The 15,935-nt window shown below is 37.4% G+C and overlaps 1 long non-coding RNA gene across 2 annotated transcripts in view; it reads right to left on the reverse strand.

Moving 5' to 3' along the window:
• The window catches only part of LOC131678366 (uncharacterized), a 47,968-nt gene that overhangs the window by 23,826 nt on the left and 8,207 nt on the right, over positions 1-15,935 (reverse strand). Inside the window, exon 5 of one of the 2 annotated variants that reach the window (XR_009303637.1) lies at positions 15,624-15,813. The exons of the other annotated variant lie outside the window; for it this stretch is intronic. This is a non-coding gene — a long non-coding RNA (uncharacterized LOC131678366). Of the gene's footprint in view, positions 1-15,623; positions 15,814-15,935 lie in introns of those variants that run through there. 2 annotated transcript variants of the gene reach the window in all.

Consider the following 15,935-nt stretch of genomic DNA (forward strand, 5'->3'; position numbering starts at 1 on the left):
CTCACGATCAAATGTTTTGCGTTACCTCTTGCACTTACAGGTGACAAAACCCGCATTGAAGGTGCTGGCTGTTGATGTTGTGGTGCTTGATGCTGTGTTTTCAGTTGAACAGTTGCCACAAAATTGACAATCTTATGTGGTTCAGGTGATGGTAGTTGGATTAATTTGCCGTAGATGTGTTGGCAACCGGTTCTGAGGTATTCTCCTGACCATCTTCCGCGCAAGGTTATCCAGTATGTTCCATTTAATTACAGTACTTGCACATAGAAATCTGCTCATCATATATGAATATCGTGGTTTGTTCAATTATAGTTCCGTTCTGTTTGAATTGTATAGGGTAGGCGTGCCCTTATACATCTCATTAGTCACGATGTCACACTATTTCGCTGACAACTCGACTTACACTGATTGGATTGCGCTTAAATAGGTATCGACATCTTTGCTTCGTTCAGAAGAAGCAGATCAATAAAAAATCTGGCTTGGAAAATGTAAAATACTCGCGTTGAAGCGAAGCGAAAAGTCGAATACAACGCACCCTTATTCATCCTACCATTTAAGCTAATGTGTTGAATAGAGATAGCAGACACTGCTCTAACTAATGTGTTCAAATGGGTGGGATGAAAAGAGGTGCTAAGATGACCCTGGTAACCCTAGTTACGAGGGGATAGATCTTTCGACCCGCATTCTCACTACAAGAACATCAGTCATTCTCGGAAATAAGTTTCTTCAATTATCAGGTGAAACGGATTCTACATCTCCAAATTATGACGTGTATTTTGCATTTGGTTTACGGGATACGCGTTGATAGCTCATATAACCTTACCTCTATACTGTCATTTTTTATATACACGAGAATCTTTATTCCAACGCTGTAACTTTCAGCCACGTATTTTAAGTTGTTCTGCAAAACGAATATGTCTGCTTGGTCTAACAAGTTGAATGATATCATTGGATGGGTGTTGATACTGAAGTAAGGTGACTTCCATAAGCCTAAACTCCATTTTCACTTCTAGAAAATATTCTGAAATAATTTTATGCCATTTTGCTCTGCTTTTTTCATAAAAAATCTTGTGTTTCATTTTTTTGACAAAATAAATAAATTGAGTACTTATTTTGTTATCACCGAAACATTTCAAAAATTTTCAATTTGCTCTCACTTACAGCAGACTAGTGTCTACCCGTCGCGCGTTACTGCGACACTCTGCGAAATAGGAGGAAAACATAATTTATTCCAAAGCGCCATCTGGTGGGCAGATAATCTCCAACTAATAGCACACAAACACGCCCCATACCAAATACCTACTGTGTGCAAATTTTTACGGAAATCGGTTAAGCCGTTTGGGAGTCTATTCATATACATACAAACTTTGACTTTTATATATATAATACTAGCTAATACCCATCGCGCGTTGCTGCGACACTCTGCGAAATAGGAGGAAAACACAATCTGTTCCAAAGCGCCATCTGGCGGGCAGATAATCTCCAACTAATAGCACACAAACACGCCCCATACCAAATACCTACTGTGTGCAAATTTTTACGGAAATCGGTTAAGCCGTTTGGGAGTCTATAAATCATATACATACAAACATTGACATATATATATATATATATAGTATATATATATATATATATATATATATATATATATATATATATATATATATATATATATATATATATATATATATATATATATATATATATATAGTATATAATATATATATATTATATATATATATATATATATATATATATATATATATATATATATATAATATATATATATATATATATTATATATATATATATAATATATATATATATATATATATATATATATATATATTATATATATAATATATATATATAGTATATATATATATATATATATATATATATATATATATATATATATATATATATATATATATATATATATATATATATATATATATATATATATATATATATATATATATATATATATATATATATATATATATATATATATTATATATATATATATATATATATATATATATATATATATATATATATATATATATATATATATATATATATATATATATATATATATATATATATATATATATATATATATATATATATATATATATATATATATATATATATATATATATATATATATATATATAATATATATATATATATATATATATATATATATATATATATATATATATATATATATATATATATATATATATATATATAGATAGATAGATAGATAGATAGCTAGATAGATCTGTTTAATGTCAAAGAACAATTTCTTGCTCTCGATTTTGATCTTTTAACCACTAAAATAACCAAAACGTTATCAACCTGAGTGATCATTGCCGGCAACATCAATATCAAATATAAGCTCTGAATTTCTAAATAACAGCGTGTACAGTTATGTTACTATATTGCTTCCGTGTATGAATCCTGATATCTTGTTGAACTCAAAACAGGGGGAAAAGACCAATTTACCATTTGGTCAAACAAATTCCAGTCACCTTAAATTAGTAGCCTTTGCATTCCATTGATTTTAGGCAGATTTCTTGTTCAACGGAATGCAGATACGCGAGAAATTAGGAAAATTGAGCTCATTTCAGCAAGCTTTTCAAAGCCTTTTATTTGTTGTAAACACTTGCTCGGTATATTTATTTCACAGTTTTTAACCAACATGGTTCCAAGTTATTCTTTATCTAGAGAAGAAAACAACAATAACTGAACAGTTACTCGAAAAACCTTCAGCGTCGGCTCGGGAACTGGCAATAATATTAGATTATCCTGAATGTATTCTGGCTCGAGTTTTAAAACAGTACAAGGAATCTCTCAATACTGCTATCCATTCTCGTCAACTGTAGTAGAAGGTCATTCGAAAAATCAAACCTGATCTTAATACCTGGGATTATGGTTTGGCGAAAAAACCTGTACGACGGGGTACTGACTCGATGGATATATCTTCATCGACGATAAAGTCTATGGGAATTTCAAGCAAATCGTGGTTCGAAAGCTACAAGTCTCCTGCTCACGGCAAGATTCATAGAAGATGCAAGTTTATTTTCGTGGGCTCACGGAAAAAATGACTTGGCGAGGGATTTGTTCTTTCAGCAAGAAAACCGGCTTTTTTGTAACGGATTAGGCTTTGATTTTGGAAGTATTTAAAAGGAAGTGCTACAATAAACGGATTTTACGCTTCATTAATTCTCAAGTGACGTGTTGGCGAAATCTAGTCAGCTGCTACAACAGCAAAGACGTGCTATCAGGTCCGTGCGCAGAAAATCCTCAAAGGAAGGCAGGGTTTTTATTTTTTTACGTTTCTTCTAAAAGAAAGGTACAGAAATTCCTAAACTGTGAAGGTTATTTCCGAGCCGTGGAGGGCCGAATCTTGCATACCAATCGATTCAGATCAACAAATTGAGTCAATGTCAAGAAGGATTCTTCAACAAACATCGCTGCCTGCTAGCTTGTGGTAGTATCGGGTTCTTACTGCAGTGGTTTGTAGTAGTTAAGCTCGCCGACTAAACCTAAAACTCTTGTTTACCCAAATCCTCATCCTTTGGTTCCATCGTTAGGTATTACTTCAGGATGGATTGTGCTCCTGCACTTTTTATTTTGTGACAATCGTTCATGTTTTCTCCATTGCTACTTTTCTAATCCTTCTTGGTGCGACTCGTTCCTCAGCTGGTGCTGAGAATCCCTCGGCGGCGGTATTTCTCTCGATATCGATGCCTGTTTTCGCGTACCATATAGCTCTCAACCACTCCAACGGAGATATCATCGGCAGTGAAGTTTCGCTGATCGACCTTTTCTGTGTCTACTCACAACTGTTGCTAGTATCGCCACCTGTCGAAACAAGAACAGATCCGAAGATATCGGCCAGTTTGACTTACATCCCTTTCCAGCAACTCTCTTAATATTTCTTCCTCGATTTCTTCAATGGCTTGTTTCTAGGTTGTCTGAACTCAAATGACGTTTAATGTTTCAAACGACTCGCAGTATTATTTCCTGTTAAGACATGATTAAAGGTAATTATTCTAAATCCGTGCGCACGGGCTGCGTGCAACAATTGTACAAAAACATCGGAGTCATTTCATCTCAAACTAGCTGAATCCGCAAAATTGTTACCAGTTCCGTCCAAAAGAAAAATCTTGAGCGATAATGAAACTTGAACTGAAGATGAAAGGAGTAGTCACCAGCGACGTCGGACAGATGGTGAATTGGTGGGCTCAGTTAGCCGCGATAGTGACTAAAAGAAGGTGTGATGACGTTGAAAATTATGAGCATATTTAAAAAAACGAATTATTTATTTCAGCTATTCCCATGAAATAAGCTCTACTTATCTATTTTCCAACCCAACCTTAGATAGTTTATTGATTGAAAAAAGGGTAAAAAATACACGAATTTGAAAGCGTCCCATGTCTAAATGGTCTAGCCTTCAATGCGTAGCATTTTGATAATGATAACACGGTGCTACAAAATAAAAAATATGAATGTATTTTTCAAGTGATCTGGTAAAGGTAGATCTACTGTTGAGCGTGCCATTTGACTCCCGTTGTTACCGGTTATATTTCTGAAGACGATGTATTTTTCTTATTTGCAACAATTCGAAATTGATTTTATTACCAAATTAAATTAATTAGCTTTTACTTAATTAAATAAAATATTACAAAAAAATAAACTGATCACCTTGTTCATCACTTCTAGAATATTTACATATTGAAGTAGTGAAATGCAAGTCTTTTCACCAAAACAGCTTCTGGTCGAAAAGGGGGGGGGGGGGGCACGTGCCCCTGCGTGCCCCTCCCTGGAGCCGCCAGTGTTCGCTCACACATTACATCAATACCATACGAACTTGCACACGTTCCACCCCTTTCCCCAACCAAATCACATCAATCATGCATGTCGTACAATCGCTTATGGAAAAGTGATTCCGAAATCAATTCTTACACGTGTAATAAAAGTGTCATTACAAAGTAATGACATTACTAGAGTTGTATGGGGATTCTGTCCTAACTCGCTTTACACGCTCATTAAATTAACGAGATAAAAACTAAAAATGAATTTTGGACTATCAGCGGATCAGGGATAAAAAAACGAACAACATTGTTTATGAATGGCCCCCAAACAAAGAATATTCCATAACGAATATCACGTAACATCGGCGACAGAGCATTGGGATCAAGACCAAGTTCCCCCTGGGTCGTGCAAAACTGAGAAGCAACATCAATTTAGGCACAGATAGCAGACGTCCATTTATTTTCATTTTTTTTTTGTTTTGTCTTTTCATTTGTTTCTCTTGCTGCGACGTGTGCGGCTCGGTGCGGGAGAGCGTGACGGCCAGGGAAACGGAGGGCCAGTGGCCCAGGCAGGTCGGGGGCAGGAGGGAGGACTGCGAGCGGGGGGGCGGACAACAGATGGGAAATCGTTTACTTGTTTATTGTAGCTACGATACTGGTCACAATTGTTTTGCTTATCTTGTTTCGTTTCAGCAAACCGGGATCTGTGCGGACTGGCACATACGAGCAGTTGGGCTTTGTGGGTTCTCATCTTGAGAAATGACAATGACACTGTACGGGTTGGCGCTGGGCCTGTCTTCTTGGCTGGTTGGTGGATGTGTGCTCCTGCTTGCAAGTTGATCGGTTCGCTTGGGTGTGGGACATGTGGATCCTGCTAGTTGTCGACTCTTTTGATCGTGAGTGTGGGGCTGGTTCAGGGGGGAGTGCAGGACTGGCGCCTGAGAGATGGTTGGTTGTTCGGGGCTTGTTCTTGTGATTGCTAGACTCGACCAAGCGCACCGGCTCTCGGAGGCGATAGGTGGCCCTTTCGGGTCGGTGTGCTCTGTTCGAGTCGAGCCGGGCGGACGTTCGGTTTGAGCGGGCTTTGTGGTTAATGGTGGATAAATGTTTCTTACGCCTTTGTTGGCAGAGATTCTTTTTGCGAAATCCTGGAATGCCTTCACTGGAGTGGCTACTCAGGATAGCGGTCATAGGGGAATTGGGGGTTTGCCTGGTCCATGGTGTGGTTAATGTGTGTATTGACTGGAGCAGGGGTGGTCGAGTTGTGTTGTGAGATAGAGGGGAGGCAGCACAGTTGAGGGAAAGGTGTTCGCGAGTGGGGACTAGTGCTGCTGGTATGTTTACCGTTTCAATTGGTAGTCGATTGATCTGCTTCAGACCTGGGAGACGGGGGGGGGGCACGGATTCGGTGCGAGGTTTGCCAGTGTAACGTTGACCCCAGGGCGATGGTGGGATGATTTTCCATAGGATGGCGGACTGGATGACGCGGCGTTGCACGCTCTGGACTTGCGCCGGGTAGTTTGTATGTATGTATGAATGTAAACCCGTATGTAAAAAAAATTGTTTATGGTTTGGAGGAAGGGAATCGAAAAAGCAGATAGCATAGCCGACGGGAGAGGCATTTAACAAATCTAGGAAAATTAGGAGTTAGGAAGAGAGGACGTCTGATGAGGTGAAGCACACTTAATAACGTCCACTACATTTATCAAGCACTGTGTTGCTACAACATGGTAATTCAATAGGAGGTAGCAAGCACTTAAGCAATCAGTAATACACAGTAGAACAAAAAGAATAACTGGTAGAATAGCCGGAGGGAATTTAGTATTCGCGGACATCACAGTTGACTGCGATCTCTGATTTACTTAACAGTCGATTGATCCGCTTCAGACCTAGAGGACCCGTGAGGAGATCAGGAAGAAAATAGAAGCGGAATCAATGCGAAATTTTAATTGCATCACGACGACTTAGCACGCGTTGTTAGGAGCAGGATACATTGGACCAGACAAAATAGAGAACTTGACGTTACACACTTCGAGACAAACAGGCGCAAAATTTAGTCCTCCTCCCGAGCACCGGTGTTTCATTGGCAGACAGTCGCTAATCCTTCCGATTTTGCAAATTTTGTCTCGCGGGACGGACCGAGATCCCTCAAGCTAAAAGCTGCAGTCCTATCAGCCCGTTAAAAAAAAACTCGCTTTACCCGTTCATTAAATGAGATTTCCGGTCAGCAATGACATTACTAGCGCCTCATGTAAGGACACTTATACACACATTAGTTCCCGTTAAAAAAGAAAAGGCTCCGAACCCTATCGCGAGGGAAACAAAACATCCTGCCATTATGAAAGAAAACCAAACTACCCCGGCTCGAACTCGCACGTTTTGTTGCAAATGAGCTGACAAAAACCTTAATATCCAACTGTGAACGCATTAGTGCTCGCGCATCGCTGCCAAAAATAATTCAAAGTGCAGTAGGCTATAATTGACGACTAGGGCACCAACACAACTGCAATGTGTATAGACATATAAGTACATATGGACAATATAGACTTATTTCACAGCTTTTTCACTACTCACTGCGACAAGGATTAAACAGTGGCAGCTAGTTATAAAAACACTAAGACCTTAGAAACGGGTAGTCGAAACGGACACAAAAATACTAGCTACTTGCCATCAAAGCAAAGTGATACAAATTCATTGTACGGAGAAAACGTCAAAAACTGCTTGTAGGGAGCTCCCACCAATACACAAACATTCACCGCTCACACAAACATATAGACAAACAATACCCTTAACAAAGAACCTCCAACTCAACCATCACACAATGTTGGGAAAAAAACACTTCCACACAGCTGAACAAAGAAGTGCTTCTAGAAATGGGACCCCCCCAGACAAGCGAAGACACCAGCCGACCTAAAGGTGCAATCAAACTAAATGAAACCCAGCTGAAGTCACCAAATCACGAAAACATGAACGATAGCTAAAAATACGCCCGTTCATCATTCCTCAGCACGGGACCACGTCGTGACGTCCCACCCGCACAGGCGGCATCTTTCCGAACTGACCCTCATTTCCGAAGTGTTCGTAGAAACTTGATTTCCACTTTCATAACAAAAACCACTTCCGTGCACTCAAGACACCTGTCGCAAAAGATAAAAATGATTCCACCACCACTGCATGGCTCACCCCGATGCAGAACCGACTTCCAAAAATAAGCGGCATCTCCTCCGAAATCACCCCATTCCATACTTTAAAATGGATATTTTCTTCGAATTTCGAAGGTTATGCGGATTCTTATGCGGATTTCCCAAGTCTTGCGATGTTTTTTACGGTACCTATAAAAGGAATTTAACTATTAAATAAGCATAACTAATCAAAGCTTACAAATTCATCTATAATGCTAATAATTAGGATAAGGTGGGGCAAATCCGACCGTTGGGTAAAGCCGACCCCCCCTCTGTTACTGAAAATCAGAAGCACTACGTGAACTAATATCAATGTTGTCGTATAGAGCATCGAAAATAATCATAATGGTGGTATGACAGCATTTGATTAGTCTACATTGAAATGCTCATACGACAAAACGTGTGTTTTTACAACTTTTGATTTGACTTTTGTGCATCATTGACTACAGGATATTTCTGATTGTTAAAGTGATTGCAAAATAAATGTAAGTGGATTTAAATTTAGTAAAATTTTTATTTAACAAATTGAAATATATGTTTTTTGTTATTATTTATTATTTTTATGCAAAATAGTTCATAATTACAAACGAAAGACACAATAACGTGATGATTATAGTATTTGTCGCGCAATTGCTCCGATGCAAATGGGAATATCATTATGTGCTACTGCTCATGATTTTAGCATTCCAAGATTGATATTGAACTCCATCTGCTTCATGTTACAATTCAATAACACAACATTCAATGATTTATCATTGAAAAACCATAAAATTTGAGTAATATCTGCACTAAATCAATCAAAAACATTGGGGGTCGGGTTTACCCCACCATTTTTGAAAACAGCGAAATTGAACATTTTTGTAAAACGCTTGTATCTCACGATATTCCGAAGATCCAAATAAAATGCTATTTACAGAAAGTTGCCCTGGAGTCTAACCTTTAATTTGGTATATAAAACGACTTGATCCGATGTAAAATTAGCATGTTACAGCCAAAACCATTTACTAGGTCGGATTTGCCCCACCTTACCCTACACATAATATTTCTAAGGAAGGTTCCTCAATTGAATAGAACACTCCGATATCAAAGATATTCTGAGCACAGTTAAAGAAAATAGTCATTAGTAGTAATAGTATGGAACGCGCTCACCGATCTATTGCTATGTGCCTATTTCTATGTCATTTTACAGTAGTACATCTATTGACCGCGCGGATCCTCGTAGCCACAGTTTATCATTACGGACGATGGATGTGTGAACTGATATAATTTCTATGTTGCTACACATACACATACACTTCACTCTATAAATTTTTTTTCCGGATGGCGTAGCCCCTAGAACAAACGTTTGGCCAAATTTGCGATCAATTAACTTTTTCACCGTCACACTTCGCGAAACACCATTTATTAATACACTCTGCTGCTGCTGAAAACGTTGTGCCACTGGAGCAACCAACGAAAGATGTCGAATTGACACTTAACCCTATTGTCAGCTGCCACAAAACACTATATATTTTCAACTAGCTCGGTACAACACTCTATCGAAACTCAATTTCCGGATAATTTGCTATTGGATCACATTAATATAATCTTTTTCAGTAATTTATTTGGCTGTTATTTTTTCTTCTTTCTCTACTGTCTACTCGGTCTACTCCTGTCCGAGCTGTGTTCCCAAAACTTATCAGAATTTTCAGATTTAAGCAAAATTACAAAAACCCGATTTGGTATATCACTGGATTTCTTTCTTATAATTTATTCATTAGAAAGTTTAAAATGAACCTAATCTACCACGGAATCCATGAAACGTTCATGATTGAGAAAGGCACAACTGTACCGCTAGGTGGATTAAAACAGGTTTTTATTTTATTTTTAGCTTTATTTTTTCATTTCGTTCGTTTTAATAATTTTCTAATTTATTCAGTTTATTTATTTATTTATTTATTTCACTGGCATTATGTAACGTAAGACTAAAGTCTTTTCAAATGTTACATCTAGGTGGAATTTTGTGCTTTAATTTTAAAATAATATGAAAAGGTACTAAATCTAATTCAAAATTAATCTAATTCTAATTGTTCTCTAATATCGCATTCTAATTCATGCCGTTGAAATAACAAAGCAGCTCTCGCTTAAAGTTTCTCAATGAAGTAATGGATTTTAAAAAGTATGGCAAATTGTTATAAACAGAGACACCCCTAACGAACATGGATTGGTTGTAATATGCAGTGGTGTGTTGAGGTAACTGATAATTAAGTGTACCTGGGTTAAGTAACGGCCTTAGTTTGCAATGTAAATTTTCAGGTTTTTTGGAACTAATAAGTCGGTATAGGATCAAACTGGACCGATAAGCATAAAAGTTTGCAAATGAACAACCTATGAGAGATTTTTGCAGATGAGAAACTCGGGAATACCTGGAGAGGTTGTAGACATAACGAACACACGTGTTTAAAGCAACTCTCAACTTATTCATGGATGCTGCAGACGCATTTGAGTATATGAAGTCTCCATAGATGAAATGTGGTAAAACAAGTGATTTGAAAAGTTTAATTTTGGTGGTAATTTAAAAATGTTTAGTAACTACATTCAAACGCTTCAGAGTACCGTATATCTTTCCACATTGCGCATTTACTTGGTCATCCCAGCTCAAATTAGACGTGAATATAACACCAAGATTAACAGTGCGATTCACAAATTGGATTAATGCATTGTCTATATATAGTTGAGGTGAAGTCGGAAGAATGGTAGACTTGCTTAATAACATCGCTTTAGTTTTCGTGGGGTTAATGAAAAGCAGGTCCAGCGAAACCCAGCGAAGACCACAAAAGAATTTTTCTTAAATCATGGTTAATTTTTCTTGCTATACAATGCTTACTATATGTTTTATTTGCACAAAAATAAATCTGAACATCCCCTCTCCTAGGTTGACGGGTTTGACGGTATTGCAAACATCTTCAAGCATATTTGAGCAGACACCTGCTTTAAGATGGTTATTGCATTACGCCTCGATAGTGGTGCATCGAGGAGACCGAGAGGGCTTATGGGCCTTTTTTATGTTTTTTGTTATTTCATACTCTGCACCAGCCCAAACTAACAGTCAGCTAAGAGCCTGTGCACACTGGCGTGGCCGACTGGCGGGTCGCCGTGGAGTGACTTTTTCTGTGGGCTGTGTTTGCAGACATTGTTCAACAGCTTAACGGCTGTCTTTTTGAGCACGGCTCGCAGTGGGAGTCATTGTGTGTCGATTTATCGGTCGACCTCGTCAACGTGCACAGGCGCATTAAAAAAATAACAGTTGAACCCTATTAGTTGTGTTGTAATAATTGTAGTTTTTAGTACTAGTGTGAAATTGTTATGTGCTAGTCGTATGTCTATCTGTGTATGTGTTCGTCTGAGTATTTGTGACATATGGGTCAAGGAATGGATGCAGAACTGGCTTATATGATAGAATAGTGGGTAATCCTTCTTTGGATAATTTTTTACCGGTGTTCAATTCGTGCATTCGATTCGACTCATTCGGATTGGATAAATGAAGGTACGATTAATTTACCGACGCACATCAATCATCCATTCCCGGTCAGCATAGCATGAGAAACTTTTAACGGAATGCAATTGTCGTTAATGGTAGATATATATCATTTTCTGGCATTTAGACGATTCCAAGTAGTTTTATTGCATGTTACATGTGTGTTGTTCAAATAATACTCAATAATAATACTAACTCTTCTCTTTACCAAAACGACCAAAAACTGCAAGTAGCATATTACACATGTCTTATTTTAACACATTAAATATTATTTGTATTAACTTATTATTTACAGGTAACACACATATCTCAACACACAACACTTCTCATACACACGTAAACATTCAAACTCGCAAATATGCAAATGCTCGACAGGTGACTGGGCCAAGTGCATTCACTCGTAGGATCTATCATTTCGATGATCGCCTCGATTCTACGAAACCAGTGCACAATTAAGCTGATTTAAACTAGTCTCGTCTGGTGAATGCATGTAACCTGGAAGCCCCAGACACGACAGGACGAGACGGACAGATGACGGACTGGACTCAATGCACGGCTAGCAACAACAAAAGACAGGATTTGCTATGTGTGGTGGTTGGCTATTCAAGTATTGGTAGAGTTTGAAGTACTAATGTATGTCTTTCGTGTGATGATCATAAATTCAGCTGTATCTTGTACCTATCTAATCTATTATGTCTCTCATATATTGTCCTTTATTTCTTCTTTTCGAGTCCTACACTGCCATTCTACACCCGCCTTCAGCTGGGTCAGCAGATGGTGATAGTGAACATCTTAACACTCACACATTCTCAAACGCGGTCTCAAGCGGGAACCTACAAAAATGCCCTCGCGCACGCGATTGCGAATCGATCACGTCCGGAAGTCTATTCTTGATCCTAGAAGCCTAGGTCCATGCCTTCAGCTGGACCAATTAAGAAAATACGCCCATACCTTTCAGACAACACGTCTCATGGCGACATGACCGGGAACCCTATCGATATAAACGATCCCACTATCTGCCAGAATTTTAACCGCGCACCGAATATTTAATATCAGACTCACGGTTCGCGCGACCATTCAAGAACACACGTTACAAAATCACGTCAGCGCACAAACGTTAGAGCCCCTCGCGATTTCCAAGCAACCTACGCCCACGAACTCGCAAACATGATTACACCCCTGTGATAAGATGAAAATCTCAGCACTCAATAACTTAGCAACACGATCTCAAGCGTCAACTTACAAACTCCCGCGCTCGCGCCATCATGAATCGGCATCGTCCGGAAGTCTCTATCCTCGGTACCAACAATCTAGGTCCTTGTTAATTAATAAAAAAATAATAAAATTGAAAAATAACTCCCATATCCACTAGACAAAACGTTCCATGGCGACCGGAAACTCTAGTGATATGGGGTAACTCTCTCCCTGTCAGAATGTGATCCGTACACCGAAAGTAGAATGACGGTCCGCGAATATATGAATGGCCGCAGGGTTTCAAAATCGAATTTATACACGCGAAGTCACATACACGCGAGCACACGCGACAAACACGACAACATACGAACGCTTAAGCCCTTCCCGATCATCTACGCACACCTATGCCCGCGATCGCGTAAACTTGATAACACTCCGGCAATTATGTACAACGTTTTAGTACTTACGAAGTTACAAACACGGTCTCAAACGCGAACCCGCAAACGCGCGCGATCATGAATCGGTCACGTCCGGAAATCTTTAGCCTTCATTCTAGCAGTTTAGGTCCATACATTTAGTTGGACCGATAAAAAAAAAAATAAAGCTCATGTCCAAGTACAGACCCTTGTGGAACTCCTGTCCCAATGTGCTGAAAGGAAGACATAATCCCATCAAAGAAAACTGCCTGACTTCGATCACGCAGATATGACTTTATCAAATTCGCCGCTAAATGAGAAAATTGAAAAGACGATACTAGCTTCGATAAAAGCTTACTATGTGACACACGGTCAAACGCTTTGGCAAAGTCAAGTAACAGAAGAATAGCTATTCCACGTTTATCAATCACTTGCGAAATATCATCGTGCACTTTCATCAGTGCGGTTTCAGTGCTGTGGAATTTTCTGAAGCCGGATTGAAAGGGAATTTCCTACATATTCATTTCGTTAATGAAGGAAGAAATTTGTTCTTTAATAAGTTTTTCAAAAACTTTAGATATCGCGCTGAGCAAGCTAATAGGTCGAAGATTAGATAAACAAGCTAGATTACCTTTTTTCTTGATGGGGATTACTTTGACACATTTCCATATGCGGGGAAACACTGATGAATTTATAATTGAGTTAAATAAATGACGTATATATGGCAGTGCATGAGGCAGGATTAACTTAATGTATTGTATGGGAATATTATCCAGCCCGACTGCAATAGATTTAATCGAGGATACGGCGGTCATAATTTCATAGTCTTGGATAAGCCTAAAGTGGAAACCATTGTTATTTGTGGGGAAGGTTGGAACTGAAGAGTTGTCAGCGGTAAAATTGGAAGAGAAGTAATCGTTGATATCGTTTGCAGAATGGTCAAAGTTATTTTGGACCGCTCCTTTTTTAGAAATATCGAGTTTTTTAATGTTATTCCAAAATTGCTTACTGGGAATATACATATTAAAATTACGTCTATCAAAGTCAATTTTAGACTTTTTAATTAGTTTATTTGTATTATTTCTGAGGCGTCTATGATGCGCATGATCTTCAACACTTTTGCTGCACTTCCAATTTCTATAGGCTATATCTCTGCTGACCATAGCTCTTTCAATATTCGCATTGAACCAAGGATTAATTCTAGGTTTGGCAACTCTTAGTGGAAAGAATGAATCATGAATTCGGTGTAGATGACCATTCAAAATATTAACTAGCATATCAGGGTGATCGATACCAATATATTCGCTCCAGAGGGGGAACAACTTGACAGTTCCTATACAAATCGATGAAACTACTTTTTTGGGTCTGTGGGTCTAAAATGGCGGATCAATCTTTTTTCAAGACCAATTTCTGAAAAAAGCATAAACTTGTTAACGGTAAAAATTCTCTCGTCAGATTTTTTTACATTCGATAATTCATTTTTGAAGACTTTGGGAGGTTTGGTGTTGTTATAAAAATAATACATCTGTACTTCGATCATTTTTTTTGGAATCTTCGGCATACAAACCAGTGCGCTGCATACTAGATATTTAATAGCTTCATATAATTTTAATATATTATGGTAGTTTGATTTGTATTGCAATGTAAACGTAGCACACAATGAAACTGAACTATTTTTTTTCTTCTGCTATAACAAATAAGCTGTCATAACTTTACACCGAAAATGTCACTGTGCCTATCAGTTAGATGACATGCGGTCAGAGATAAACAAACGACGTCACTCCCGCCTTTGTTAAATGTGAAGTTAAAAATGACAATCACAAAACTAAATGTATTTAAGAATTAACGACAAACTTTCGAGAATAGTCATATGCGAAAGATGTTTCAAGGACGACGGGAAAGCAAGATTCACACTAGAAACGCAATAAATATAATCATGCATTTTGCATTTCACATTTGTCACTATTTATAATCATTTTATGAAACACCAAAATGACGAATTGAGTGGTTTATATTTACATTAAAATATTGTGCTGTTTCGAAATAATTATCCTGATTATCTCCTCCGAATGTAAATAAAGAAAAAATGTTCGTAAAAGACGCCACGAAATTATTTTCTCGCATAGAAATCTACAGTACAGTAATGTTTCGATTATATCACGCCTAGTTATATATATATATATATATATATATATATATATATATATATATATATATATATATATATATATATATATATATATATATATATATATATATATATATATATATATATATATATATATATATATATATATATATATATATATATATATATATATATATATATATATATATATATATAGTATAAGTATATATATATATATTCACTTATATATACATACTGATTTACATATACATACTAAGATACGTTCATATGCATATGTACACACACACAGATACATGCATACATATATGGATATATAAGCGTGATATAATCGAAACATTACTGTTAGTGGACGGCACTCTATGGTGGCGACATCATCCCAAACATGGTGATTTCAAGGAACTTAGGCTAAATGTCAAATTGCGGGAGGGTGATTCGCTCCAATCGATGTTGTCAAAGGCATCACTTAGTCCCTGGACGTCATAATTTTTGTAGTCCCTATAATGTATTATCTCTGGTTCGAAGTTTGCTGAAAAATTAAGCGAAGAAAATATCAAGTCATGTTTTGAGATTCCTGACAGATACCTGTCCAAATCTAAGTACCGCGTTAGGGGAATCCGTTAGAAAAAGATCAAGCAAGGAACAGCCCGT

Source organism: Topomyia yanbarensis, chromosome 2, assembly GCF_030247195.1.
Source record: "Topomyia yanbarensis strain Yona2022 chromosome 2, ASM3024719v1, whole genome shotgun sequence".
Taxonomy (NCBI): Eukaryota; Metazoa; Arthropoda; class Insecta; order Diptera; family Culicidae; genus Topomyia; species Topomyia yanbarensis.